The 13,903-nt window shown below is 37.1% G+C and overlaps 1 protein-coding gene and 1 non-coding gene across 3 annotated transcripts in view; one reads left to right on the top strand and one right to left on the bottom strand.

Moving 5' to 3' along the window:
• JAK2 (Janus kinase 2) overlaps positions 1–13,903 on the top strand; it is a 121,762-nt gene that overhangs the window by 8,018 nt on the left and 99,841 nt on the right. The gene's annotated exons all lie outside the window — the stretch shown is intronic.
• On the bottom strand, positions 8,545–8,651 carry LOC115500250. Its single transcript, XR_003964485.1, has one exon. It is a non-coding gene; the product is annotated as a U6 spliceosomal RNA (small nuclear RNA).

Raw genomic sequence — 13,903 nt, 5'->3', positions numbered from 1 at the left:
TACTATGGTTTATAACAAAAATCAGCAACGTCTTGCTCCTCCCCCATCTCTGATTCCTGTTTCCCAGTAAACCACTTTCAAATCTCTTAACAGTGTCTTTTGGTATTTATCTCCATATTTCTCAATAACGTAATCTACCATCAGTAACACCTCTTGTCATCCTGTATCTGTGCCTAAACTCTGCCCTTTTCTCCTTTACAACGAATGAACTCAGGGATGCCTGGGTGGCTCTGTTGGCTAAATGTCCAACTTTAGCTCAGGTCGTGATCTCACTGTTTGTGGGTTCGAGCCCCGCTTCAGGCTCTGTGCTGACAGCTCAGAGCTTGGAGCCTGCTTGAGATTCTGTGTCTTCCTCTTTCTCTGCCCCTCCCCCACTCGTGCTTGGTCTCTCTCTCTCTCTCTCTCTCTCAAAAATAAATAAACATTAAAAAAAAATTTACAGTGAATGAACTCAGTGTCCCATCTTAAGCTTCTCCTGCTTAGGTACAGAAATCCATCTCCTTTTACCTTCAAGGACTTTACTATTGTATTTCTCCCTCTTTTTCCTGCATTATTAATTTTCCCCTCTACTGGTTCATTTCCAGATGCTATTGCTGTGTGATATAACCACCTCAAAGCGTAGTGATGTAAAGCAGTACTTTATTAGGCTCACAGATCTTACTGGTCAGTAATTCACATAGGGTACACCAAGAATGCCTTGGTTTATTTTATTTTATTTTATTTTATTTTATTTTATTTTTAATTTTATTTTTTAAATTTTCATACAAATTAGTTAGCATATAGTGCAACAATGATTTCAGGAGTAGATTCCTTAATGCCGCTTACCCATTTAGCCCATACCCCCTCCCACAACTCCTCCAGTAACCCTCTGTTCTCCATGCTTAAGAGTCCCTTATGTTTTGTCCCTCCTCCCTATTTTTATATTATTTTTGCTTCCCTTCCTTTATGTTCATCTGTTCTGTGTCTTAAAGTCCTCATATGAGTGAAGTCATATGATACTTGTCTTTTCTCTGATTGACTAATTTCACTTAACATTATACCCTCTAGTTCCATCCATGTAGTTGCAAATGGCAAGATTTCATTCTTTTTGATTGCCGAGTAATACTCCATTGTATGTATATATACCACATCTTCTTTATCCATTCATCCATTGGCTCTTTCCATACTTTGGCTATTGTTGATAGTGCTGCTATAAACATGGGGGTGCGTGTGTCCTTTCAAAACGGCATACGTGTATCCCTTGGGTAAATACCTCGTAGTGCAATTGCTGGGTCAAACTAAAACTATTTTTAGTTTTTTGGGGAACCTCCATACTTTTTGCCAGAGTGGCTGTACCAGCTTGCATTCCCACCAGCAGTGCAAGAGAGATCCTCTTTCTCCACATCCTGGCCAACACCTGTTGTTGCCTGAGTTGTTAATGTAAGAATGCCTTGTTTTTGTTCCACAATGTCTAGAACCTCAGTTGGGAAGACTTGCTGGCCAAGGGTATCTTGAAGGTGGGGGACTAGAATCATCTAGAGGTATCTTCACTTACAAGACTGGTAGTTGATGCTGGCTGTTGAGTGAGATCTCAGCTGGGGCTCTTAACTGGAGCATGTTAATGCGGGCTGGACTTTCTTACAACATGGGAGTCTCCATGTAGTTGGCTTTCTTACATGGTGAGTTGAGATTTAAAAGCGAACGTTTCAGTGAACACAGTGTGGACAGGGATTAAACTCCACTTGTTAATTGGAGAGTGGCAAGGTCACATGTGAAAGAAAACATGCAGGATGAGAGAGATTGTTATGGCTATCTCTGGACAATACTGTTGCCATAGTTTGCCTTTTTTTTTGCTGCACTTCACATGCCTCCCACATCCAAAATACATGAAAAATACACCAACCCCCTTCTCAGAGACCTCTAATTCACTCCCACCAGGACATCAGCTCAAAATTTAGTATCTCATCTTCTAAGTCAGGTCCAGATGCTGTTGAGGTTCCTTGGGAACCTCGGATATGGTTTCTTGACAGTGATTGCTCTTTAACCAAGAGACCTCTGAAGAGACAAGTTGTAGGTTATATGCCTCCACATAATTAACCTACAAGACTGGAAAGGCACGTGTTAATTGCAGTGGACATTCCTGCTCAAAAAGAGGGACAAAGGAGACACATGGTAGTATATAGCAATTCTGAAACCTGGCTGGGAACACGTTGGCAGTTTCTTGACTAGGGTGCAATCCTGCTGTCTGGAGGTTGTTCTTTGTGGGCCATGACTGCTTCTTTTGGTCATTGATTTCACTTCTGAATCATTCTGTTTCACTGAAAGAACGCATCTGTCTTTGCAACTTAGTAACCATCTGAGCTTGCTTCCTGCCTGTAGTCCTTCAGGGTCCAAAAGCCACCTTTTATTTTATATAGTTTCTGCCCCTTTCATTCTAAGCTGATGTAGCTCCTTTAAAAAGTTCATGGAGGGGCGCCTGGGTGGCTTAGTCGGTTTGGCGTCCGACTTAGGCTCAGGTCATGATCTCACTGTTCATGAGTTCGAGCTCTGCTTCGGGCTCTGTACTGACAGCTCAGGAGCCTGGAGCCTGCTTTGGATTCTGTGTCTCCCTCTCTCTCTGCCCCTAACCCACTCGTGCTCTGTCTCTGTCTCTCAAAAATAAATAAACAATAATAAAATAAAAAATAAATAAATGAAATAATTTTTTAAAAAAATTTCATGGACTTCCTGTGTATTAGTTCATAATCTGCTCCGTCAGACAAAAGCCATTTTTTTTTTAAATTTTTTTCAATGTTTATTTATTTTTGAGAGACACAGAGACAGAGCGTGAGTAGGGAAGGGCAGAAAGAGAGGGAGACACAGAATTCAAAGCAGGCTCCAGACTCTGAGCTCTCAGCACAGAGCCTGACTTGGGGCTCAAACCCATGCACCGTGAGATCATGACCTAAGCCAAAGTCGGACGCCCAACCGACTGAGCCACCCAGGTGCCCCAGATCTTTCTGAGGTTTTAACTGTGGATCTTATAGTCCCACTGTAGATTATCTTTGTCGGGAAGCCCTTTCTTACTTTAAGAATAGTCTGCTGGCTGGGAAGGATGTTCTGAACCCTTCCTTGAAATTGCACTCAAAAAGTGGCTCATTCTGGGGGTGCCTGGGTGGCGCAGTCGGTTAAGCGTCCGACTTCAGCCAGGTCACGGTCTCGCGGTCCGGGAGTTCGAGCCCCGCGTCAGGCTCTGGGCTGATGGCTCAGAGCCTGGAGCCTGTTTCCGATTCTGTGTCTCCCTCTCTCTCTGCCCCTCCCCCGTTCATGCTCTGTCTCTCTCCGTCCCAAAAATAAATAAACGTTGAAGAAAAAAAAAAAAAAAAAAGTGGCTCATTCTTTAGTTTACCTCTCTAATCTCTTAATTATAAAGGCAGCTAGAAGAAGCCAGCTGCTTCTTCAACATTCTACCTAGAATTTCCTTAACTCATTTAGTATATATTACATTTCCCATGTGAACTGTAGGTGCTAGTTTTGCCACACTTTACTATATAACAAGGGTATCCTTTTATTGAGTTTTCAATAGCATTTTCCTTACTTGCCTTTAAACCCTTGTGGACAGCCTTGTTAAGGCTTTTTTGCTTTCATTAAGTCTCCTCAGTGCCCTTTAAATATGTGAATACAACCAGAAGGGTCCTCATCTGTTCTTTGGCTGTACTAGAATTGTTCCCTAACCTGGTGGTTTATCATAATTACCTAGAGGGCTGATTGAAACATACATTGCTAGGTACCACCCTCAGAGTTTCTGTCTCAGCAGTTCTAAAATGAGACCTAAGAATTTGTATTTTTAACAACTTCCCAGGTGATGCCTATGGTGTTAGTTTGAGGACAAGACTGAGAATCACTGATTTAAAACAGGGTTTGGACGTACCTGGGTGGCTCAGTTGGTTGACTCTTGATTTCAGCTTAGGTCATGATCCCAGGGTCGTGGGATTGAGTCCTGTGTTGGACTCTGTGCTGAGCGTGGAGCCTGCTTAAGATTCTCTGTCTTTCCCTCTGGCCTTCTCCCTGCTTGTGCTCTTGCTCTCTCTCAAAAATATGAAATAAAATAAAACAGGGATTGGCACAGGAATCTATGATGCTATGTCTATGATGTTGCTGTTCACTGCTTTTCTTGATGGGCCTAGTACAGTCTTGGGAACAGGGTTGCTGTGTGCTGAAGGTTGGACAGTAGCTGTTAGCCTTGCCTATCTTAGGTAGTTATACTGTGCAGTTTTTTTGTTGGTGTGCCATATTTGATCTGTCCTTGATATCTTTGGAGTTTTTCTGAGAAATGGAGCAATATATGCAGCATCAATTTATTAAAATAAATTCTATTTATTTATTTATTTTTTAATGTTTTATTTATTTTTGAGAGAGCACAAACGGGGGAGGGGCAGAGAGAGAGAGAGAGATAGGGAAAGAAACAGGATCTGAAATGGGCTCTGTGCTGACAGCAGTGGGCCCAGTGTGGGGCCTGAACACATGAACCGTGAGATCATGACCTGAGCCAAAGTTGGATGCTTAATTAACCAACTGAGCCACCCAGGTGCCCCCATTTTTGGTTTTTATGCTATTCTTTCTGTTAGTCATTGCTTTTATTATTTTTTTAAAAAATTATACTTAGATCTCTTCTCTACTCTGAAATTATATTTTGAAACTTTCCCATTGCTTTCTTGATCCATCTGGAATTTGTTTTAGTGCAAGGTATAAAATGGGATCCAACTTTTTTCCCTCAGATGATTGTTCTAACACTGGCATCAAATAATCTATCTTTGCTATGGGAAATACTAATATTTTAAATTATGTATATAGTTGAGTCTGTTTCCAGCCTTTGTTTTGTTCTAACAGTGGCCTCTGTGAAATTACTGTGATTTCTAGGTCAGGGAATAATTCTATCAGTTTCTTTATTTTGAAGTTCTGTATAATGTTTAGCATATGGAAGGTATTCCAGTGTTTGAAAATAAAATGAGTAAGTCAACAGCTTAGGGATATAAGCAGATCTTTGTGCATATTATTTAATTTGATTATTCTATTCAATTTCTTTCTTTATTCTTATTTTACACTTGGATTTAACCTTGGTTTTCTGTTTTTATTTTACTCTTTTTGGCTTTATTGTGAGGTGTTATTTTTTGTACTTAATGAATGGGTATTTGTTAACTTTGAGTCTGTTCTTATTAATCTATTTTTGGATTTAAATTGTTAAAAATTAACAATATGGTTTATCTGTATTAAACTTGCATGTGCAAATTTGCATATGAACCTGATGCGGGGCTCATTCTCATGATCATGAGATCATGACCTAAGCCAAAATCAAGAGTCAGATGTTTAACCGACTCAGCCACCCAGGCACCCCTATAGTAAATTTTAATATACGATGGGTAAATTTCTTCTTATTACTTTTCTGACAAATATGTTAAGAACTTTGATAAATTATAAAAATGACAAATACAACAAAGGAAAAATAGGAAAAAGCCAGACACGATTCATAAAGAAATACACATGGACAACAAATATACCTAGCTATCTTCACCAATAATAAGGAGAATTCAATGAAAAATAAGGACTAACTTCTCTTTTTTTTTGCCTGTTTACTGTTTCTAGCGGATAGTTTGAATTACAAGCTATGCAAAAAAAAAAAAAAAAAAAAAAAAATCCCATCCTTAATCGTAAGAACTTTTAAATGCCTATCAAATACATTCACACAGAATTTAATAGGATCTGCATTTTTAGGAGATACACACGTCTTATCTAATAAGTCAGATTCTTGTGTTATCCCAGACACGTCTTCATTAGTCCTTTTGTACTATTACGTTTAAAAAAAATTTTTTTTTAATGTTTATTTATTTTTGAGACAGAGAGAGAGAGAGATGGAGTGTGAGGGGGGAGGTACAGAGAGAGAGAGGGAGACACAGAATCTGAAGCAGGCTCCAGGCTCTGAGCTGTCAGCACAGAGCCCAACATGGGGCTCAAACTCATGGTTTCATACTAGGTGTGCTTACTGTGATAGTGTCTACCACTTGTGACTTTATAACATTTTTAATGTAATGTTTATATTCAAACAAAATGAGCAGCATAATGGATTAGATGGTGTGAATATGAGATAAAAATACTTAAAAAGCAATCTCTGTTAAAGCTTTTTTCCTAAATTAATTTTCCTATATTTTGAATAATTTTATATCTAGAATTCATTTTTCTTATGCCATGTTACCTGGACATTCCATTTTTGACCAAAGAAGAATGTTCAGTCTCTAAAGAACATACAAAATTAAATCAGTTTACATGTAATTAATCAAAATTAGTGTTACTGTTTTCAAGCAGAAGTTGAGGGAAGAACAAGTTCTGGACCAATTAGTCAATAGAGCCTAGACCACATTGTCTCCTTTTCTCCTTTTGTTCTCTTTAATAATAGCATCATTGTATAGCATGGCTGTAGTTGGTGCTGTCAGTGATCCACCTTTATCCCCTGGGAGCTTCAGTTTGCTTGAGTTAGTGTTTGCATCTCCGACCAGCTGACTCTTCTTGAAAATGTAGGAAGCCATACTTCCAATGCTCTGACGACAAGGCCAGAAGCGCTGTGAAATTAACACTCCTGTGTGTAGCCCTCGGCCACTTAACTCTTCAGGGGTTGCTATTGTACAAACACTACAGCTCATCCCTGGGATGGGATAATTCTGAGATATTATGCTTTTTATACTGTTTTCTAGAGCTTTTCTGAGGGATTAGGCTCACTCTGGTAGCTGGTTTGAGAGTGCAGTTTATAGGCTGCCTTCCCTTTCTTACACCACTTCTCTCTTTCTCTGTCGTAGTTTCCTGAATTTCAGAACTAATTTACTTTTGAATCCTGTATGAGGTTTTGCTTCCAGGAATATTTAAACTAAGACATCATCTCTTAGGGGATAGTGTGACTAAACTTCAATGAGAAGTTTCATTTTTCAGCAGTTTTATTTTTCAACATATATGAATTGCCATACTTTTTTCATCCTCGCTGCCTATATTATTGGAAAGGGGAAAAAAAGGAAAAGAGAAAAAAAGAAAACAAAGGAAAAGAAAAAGAAAAGCTAGGGGCGCCTGGGTGGCTCAGTTTGTTGGGTGACCAACTTCGGCTCGGGTCATGATCTCACAGTTTGTGAGTTCGAGCCCCGCGTAGGGCTCTGTGCTGATAGCTCGGAGCCTGGAGCCTGCTTCCGATTCTGTGTCTCCTCCTCTCTGTGCCCCTCCCCTGCTCACGCTCTGTGTCTCTCTGTCTCTCAATAATAAATAAATGTTAAAAAAAAAGGAAAAGAAAAGCTCTAGCATTGTCTAATAAAGTGTGAAGAGAAGGGAAAGTGTTAGTCTCTGGATGAGGTTAGTTCAGGTGGATTATTGCGTTTAATCATTACAACAATCCTCAGAAGCCATAGCCGTTATTATTATTCTTTGTTTTAAGAAATGAGGGAAACTGAGTGCAGAAAAATTAAACTGACTTCAGAGTAACATAACACGGGACAGAATTCAAACCCGGTTCCATTTCAAACTTGCGTCCCAAACCAAAGGCTATATTCTTCCTCTTTGTTTTCATTTCAGTATTTAAAAATATTTTTTTTAAATATTCTTAACATATAGGAAATTAGGAAAATAAAATTGTCTGTATTTGCCATCCACTTTTAACAATATTTTGTTACTTTTTGCTTTGGATCTTATTTTCTTTAAGAAATAAACATTATAGATACAGTCGAAGCCCATCTACCTATTGCTACTCCTGTCTCTCCCCTGTTTACCTCGCTAGAGGTAACTAACCACTAGCCTGAAGTTAGTATCATTTTCGTGCCTATTTTAAACTTTTATTTTATATATATGTATATATATATATACTAAGTATATATTTCGTATATATAGTAATACCTATAAATATATAAATATAATTTATAAATATCTATATCATATAAATATAAATATCTATAAATGTAATTTATAAAAGATAAGTAATAAATAGAAATATATAACTAATTTATAAATATATAAATAAATAACATTTATATATTAAATATAATTTATGAATATATAAATAAATAAAGAATATAGTAGTATTAAACTGTGGGTTTAAACAGATTGCATCACACATAAATATCAATGTACAACTTGCTTTTTAAACCTCACTTATCTTTATGACATTCATGTATCTGTGTGTTCATATATACAGCTCTAGTTCATTCATTAAAATTGATGTATAATATTCTCATTATGAAGATTCTCCAATTTATATACTGTTTTTTTTCTACTGATGAACATTTAGATTATTTGTTTTATTTTATTATTTTATTTTATTAAGTTTCATTTTAATTTCAGTATAGTTAACATACAATGTTATATTGGTTTCAGATGTACAATATAGTGATTCAACAATTCTATCCCTTACTCAGTGCTCATCATGTTAAGTATATTCTCAATCCCCTTCACCTATTTCACCCATCTCCCCACCCACCTACCCCTCTGGGAATAATCAGTGTGTTCTCTATAGTTAAGAGTCTGTTTCTTGGTTTGTCTCTCTCTCTCTCTTCTTTTCCCCAAAATATGGAGTGCTTCACAGATTTGTATGTCATGCTTGCACAGGGCCATGCTAATCTTCTCTGTAGTGTTCTAATTTTAGTATCTGTGCTGTCAAAGGGAAGCACTATTTGTGGTTTTTTTGTTCTTACAAATAATGCTACTATGAACATGATGCAGTACTACATTCATTTCTCTAGGGTTATAACTAGAAATGGAATTTCTGGTTTGTAGAATAGTTATATCTTCAGATTAATTAAATGTAGCCCAATTGCTCTCTAAAACCAGGTGTTTGAAGGGTGCTTCTGCTCTATATCTTCTCCTTCACACTTGGTATCTTTGGACTCCTTAATTTGGCAACCGGATGAGTATAATTCGATATCCTACCTTAATTTGCATTTACTTAATTACAAGTGAGATCTACCATCTTCTCCTATGTTTATTGGTCTATTCATGTCTTTCGTTCTTTTTTTCATTAGGGTTTCTTTTGTTTATTGATTTATATTTTGTAGTTACCTTTAGTTTGTAGTTTGGCTTCTGATCAACAAGGATTAGTACCATTTGGCACCTGTCAGTTTGATAAAAATGTCCTTTTTTTGGTTAACTTTTCTGTATGGTTTTGTGTCTCTTCTAAGCACTGTATACCTTGATTAAAAAAAGAAAATCCAGTCTGATGTTCTTTGTCTGCTAGAAAGTGGTTTTAATTGGCTAATCTACATTTATTGTACTTGTTGACATCTGGACTTAAAAATTTTTTGTTATCTTATTTTGCTTTTAATTTCTTTACTTTTTCCCTTCTTTTCTGCCTTCTTATAGATTTAAAGATCTTATAAGTCTTTTCTTTTAATGGCTAACTAAAATTTTTGACATAAATACTTAAATATTCACTTTATAAAAAAGCACAAAGTTATTTAGCATACTTCTTCTACAAAACAGGCAAGGAGGAATCAAACACCCTCTGTCATCTTACTCTCAGCTAAAATTTCAGTTTCACATGTTTCTTTTTTAAGTTTTTCATTTTTAAAAACCTGCCAGTACCTAATACTACTTGTACTATATTTAGAGATCAGAATCTTTTTTTTTTTTTTTAACGTTTATTTATTTTTGAGACAGAGAGAGACAGAGCATGAACGGGGGAGGGTTAGAGAGAGGGAGACACAGAATCGGAAACAGGCTCCAGGCTCTGAGCTGTCAGCACAGAGCCTGACGCGGGGCTCGAACTCATGGACCGTGAGATCATGACCTGAGCCGAAGTCGGCCGCCCAACCGACTGAGCCACGCAGGCGCCCCGAGATCAGAATCTTTATTTTTTATTTTTTTTATTTTTTTATTTTTTGAGATCAGAATCTTTAAAAGAAAAAAATCTGTAATAAATTATATGAACAACTTTTGCTTTCAAGTGTACATGAGAGATGAATTGTAAAATACAAAATAAAATCTGGGATTTCATTTCCTGAAACTTTCTGATTGAATAACCTGAAAACACTCTTATTAAGAAATGCTAGATTTGCAACTATGTGAATGGAACTAGAGGTTATTATGCTAAGTGAAATTAGTCAGAGAAAGACAAATATATGACTTCACTCATATGAGGACTGTAAGAGACAAAACAGATGAACCTAAGGGAAGGGAAACAAAAATAATATAAAAACAGGGAGGGGGACAAAACAGAAGAGATTCATAAATATGGAGAACAAACTGAGGGTTATGGGAGGGTTTGTGGGAGGGGGGATGAGCTAAGTGGGTAAGGGGCACTAAGGAATCTACTCCTGAAATCATTGTTGCACTATATGCTACCTAATTTGGATGTATATTAAAAAAACAAAATAAAATTATAAAAAAAAGAAATGCTAGATGAAATACAGCAAACATCCTTTAAAAAAAGCTTTTTTCTTAGGGAGAATTTTGAACATACAAAAGTAGACATAATGGTGAAATGAACTCTTACGTACTAATCACTCAGCTTCAATAGCCCTATTACAATACTGAGCCATTTCTGTGCCATCTGCTTTCTCTGTTATGGTGTTATTTTAAAGCACATTGTAGACACCATATCATTTCTTCCATTATTTCAGTATTCACCTCTACAATATAAGAACGCTTTTTTAAATTAAAAAATTACAATACCTGGGGCATCTGGGTGCCTCAGTCGGTTAAGCATTCCGACTTTGGCTCAGGTCATGATCTTACAGTTCATGAGTTCGAGCCCCGCACTAGACTCTGCACTGACAGTGCAGAGCTAGCTTGGATCCTCTGTCTCCCTCTCTGCCAGTGCCCTGCCCTCTCTCTCTGTCTCTCTCTCACACACACATTCTCTCTCTCTCAAAAATAAATTAAAAAAGCTTTACATATAAAAAATTACAATTCCTTAATATCTTTATATATTCAGCAAGCAATCAAATTTCTGATTGTCTGATACATCATAAATGGCTTTTTCAAATGGCATTGGGTATTTTTTTAAACTAGGATCCAAATAAGGTCCACACATTGTGACTTTATAGTCTCAATCTATATTTTTCCTACATCTCTTCTCTTCTTTATTTTTAACTCCACTAGTTATAATTTCCCACAATGTAGATTTTGCTGATAACCTTTTCATGGTATAGTGTACTGTGGTCCTCTGTTCTCTGCATTTCCTATAAATTTGTATTTTATAGACTTGATTGTATTCAAAATTTTCATACTGCCAGAAAATACTTTCTTACATGTTCTTGTTTTATTAATTCTACTTTTTCAGTTGACTGCCTTCCAGTCCTTTTTATAGGATCCTTCCAAATTTCCCTTTCCCTTGTAAATTGGGTTTTCTATAGCATGTTTCCTTCCATTCTTTACCTTCATTGAATGTTGTCTTTCCTAAAGGTATTACATCACATCTACCCTAGGGTCTAGAGGAAGTATTTACATTGCTACTTCCATAGCTCTTTATTATCCTGATACAAAAAACAAAAATCTTATCCTTTGAGATTAATATGATACAGCTTATATCCTCAGTCCCTCCTGTTATCCTTTGCTGCTCTTTTCTTGCCTATTCCTGTGTTATTGAGAATTTTTGACATCTAACTTGGTTTTCCTTTATACTCCTTTTTCTGACATTTTCATGAGGTTATATTATTATCCTGGTGAAGAACTCACCTAAAGACATGTTAAGGTTTCTTAGTATATATTTGACTCTGCAGTGTCATCCACATTTTATAGCAGTACTGCATTCTCATGACATCATTCGAATTAAACCTTGTTATTATCTCAGATTGGTAAACTGTTAATGTTACCAATCTCTGCTCATATTCTCCAGTATTTTTAGGTCTTTTATATTGCATACCTGTGCTCTTGATCCTGTCCCTGTCCATCCTAGGGCTAACACCTTGCTTCTTTGTTTTCCCTTTCTTTCTTTGGTATTATCACTGTTTGCCCCCTCTGGTAGCTTAAGAATTATGCTTTAGCTTATTATGATTATGATTATGATTATGATTATGATTTGTTCTCTTCTGCTCTTTGACCATTAGCAGCTACCCTTTCTCTTTTCTGCTCTTCACTTTTTTTTTTTTTTTAACCTTTATTTATTATTGAGAGACAGAGAGACAGAGCATGAGCAGGGGAGGGGCAGAGAGAGGAGGAGACACAGAATCTGAAACAGGCTCCAGGCTCTGAGCTGTCAGCACAGAGCCCAATGCGGGGCTCGAACTCACAGACTGCGAGATCATGACCTGAGCCGAAGTCGGACGCTCAACCGACTGAACCACCCAAGGGCCCCAGCTCTTTGCTCTTAAAAATAGCCATGCCACCTTGATTTCCTTATTTCCTAATTATTCTCTTAATGTTTTCCCCAGATATTTCATATACATTGGTTTAAAAATCAGATCACACAGAAGAGCTTAAAATGCAAAACAGTTACAATGAGAAGTTTTCTTCTGACTTCAGTCCTTTTCTCCCAGAGAGAGTTAGCTTTGACTGTTAACTTTTCGTAGTTCAATCTGTTTCACCTATACCACTGTTTCCTTCCCCTTCTCCTCATATTTATTCATATCACTGTATTTGATGTCTTTGTAACTTAAGGTAGTATATTATAACTTTATTTCTTGTTCCAGAAACCGTAGACAATATTTGTTGATTTCTTACTTTCTAGGATTAATGTACCTTTACCCAGATTCTCTTTAGCTACCTCTTGCTTTCACTTCTCAGCGTTAAGCATTTGTATTTTTATGTCAAAATGAACATTTACATTGAGTCTAGTAACGTTAATGGGCACTTTACTTTGTAGGCGATTCCAAATTTGCAAAACAGTAACAGTGTTATATTGAGGATTATTTGTTGTTGAGCCAGGAGCATACTGTAATTTCATTCCCAATCTTGTCAAGTTTTCTTCCATTGGAATTACCTTTTTTTCCCTTTTTTCCCCCTGTTATTTTCCTTTATTATATCCTCTGTGGGTGTGTTGTGTTGTGTTGTTTTGTATTGTTTGTTTTTAAGTGCTTCATGGCAAGTAGTCTGATACCACTTTTTTCTAAAGTCTTCCTTCCAGAGTCCTCTCGCTGGGCTGAGTGTGCTTCAGGCCTGCTGCCCAGCTGTCTGTCATCATGTGACTTAACTACTTCTTTCCAGGGTTGGATCTATTTTCTGGACCTGTTGTCATCTTTTTGATTTACTCCTTTGGTTTGGTTGGTATGTCTTAAGAAAGTAACATCTGAAATGCTGCCTTTGAGGTAAACTTTGAATATTCGGATGTTTGAAAATTACTTTATTCTGCTGGGTAAGAATTCTAAGTTGAACACCATGCATGAGATTAGAAGATTCAAAATAATAGTATAGAATGAAAGGAAAAGGCTTTGTGGGAGGGGTCTTTACCCTCCCCATCCTTTATCTATGGTAGTCTTTTGCTAATTTCTTAATTGCTAAATTCAGTGGATTTTTTCCCTTTCTTCTATCTTATTTAACCTCTTCACAATATTTGATAATTTGTCTTGTGATACTCTCTTTCTTTCTTTCTTTCTTTCTTTCTTTCTTTCTTTCTTTCTTTCTTTCTTTTAAATTCTTTTTTCAACGTTTATTTCTTTTTGGGACAGAGAGAGACAGAGCATGAACGGGGGAGGGGCAGAGAGAGAGGGAGACCAGAATCGGAAACAGGCTCCAGGCTCTGAGCCATCAGCCCAGAGCCCGACGCGGGGCTCGAACTCCCGGACCGCGAGATCGTGACCTGGCTGAAGTCGGACGCTTAACCGACTGAGCCACCCAGGCGCCCCTTTCTTTCTTTTTTTAAAAGGAACTCTATTTTTATTAAAATTTATACAGAAAAGCACAATAATCAGAAGTATACAAATGGCACAAAGTGAACACTTCCAGCTTTTCTCCCACTTCTCGACTGTTTCAAGAATCTGCTACATTC

This window comes from Lynx canadensis, chromosome D4 (genome assembly GCF_007474595.2).
Source record: "Lynx canadensis isolate LIC74 chromosome D4, mLynCan4.pri.v2, whole genome shotgun sequence".
Taxonomy (NCBI): Eukaryota; Metazoa; Chordata; class Mammalia; order Carnivora; family Felidae; genus Lynx; species Lynx canadensis.
Note: the sequence above shows the minus strand (reverse complement) of the source record. Positions and strands in the feature narration are given on the sequence as shown.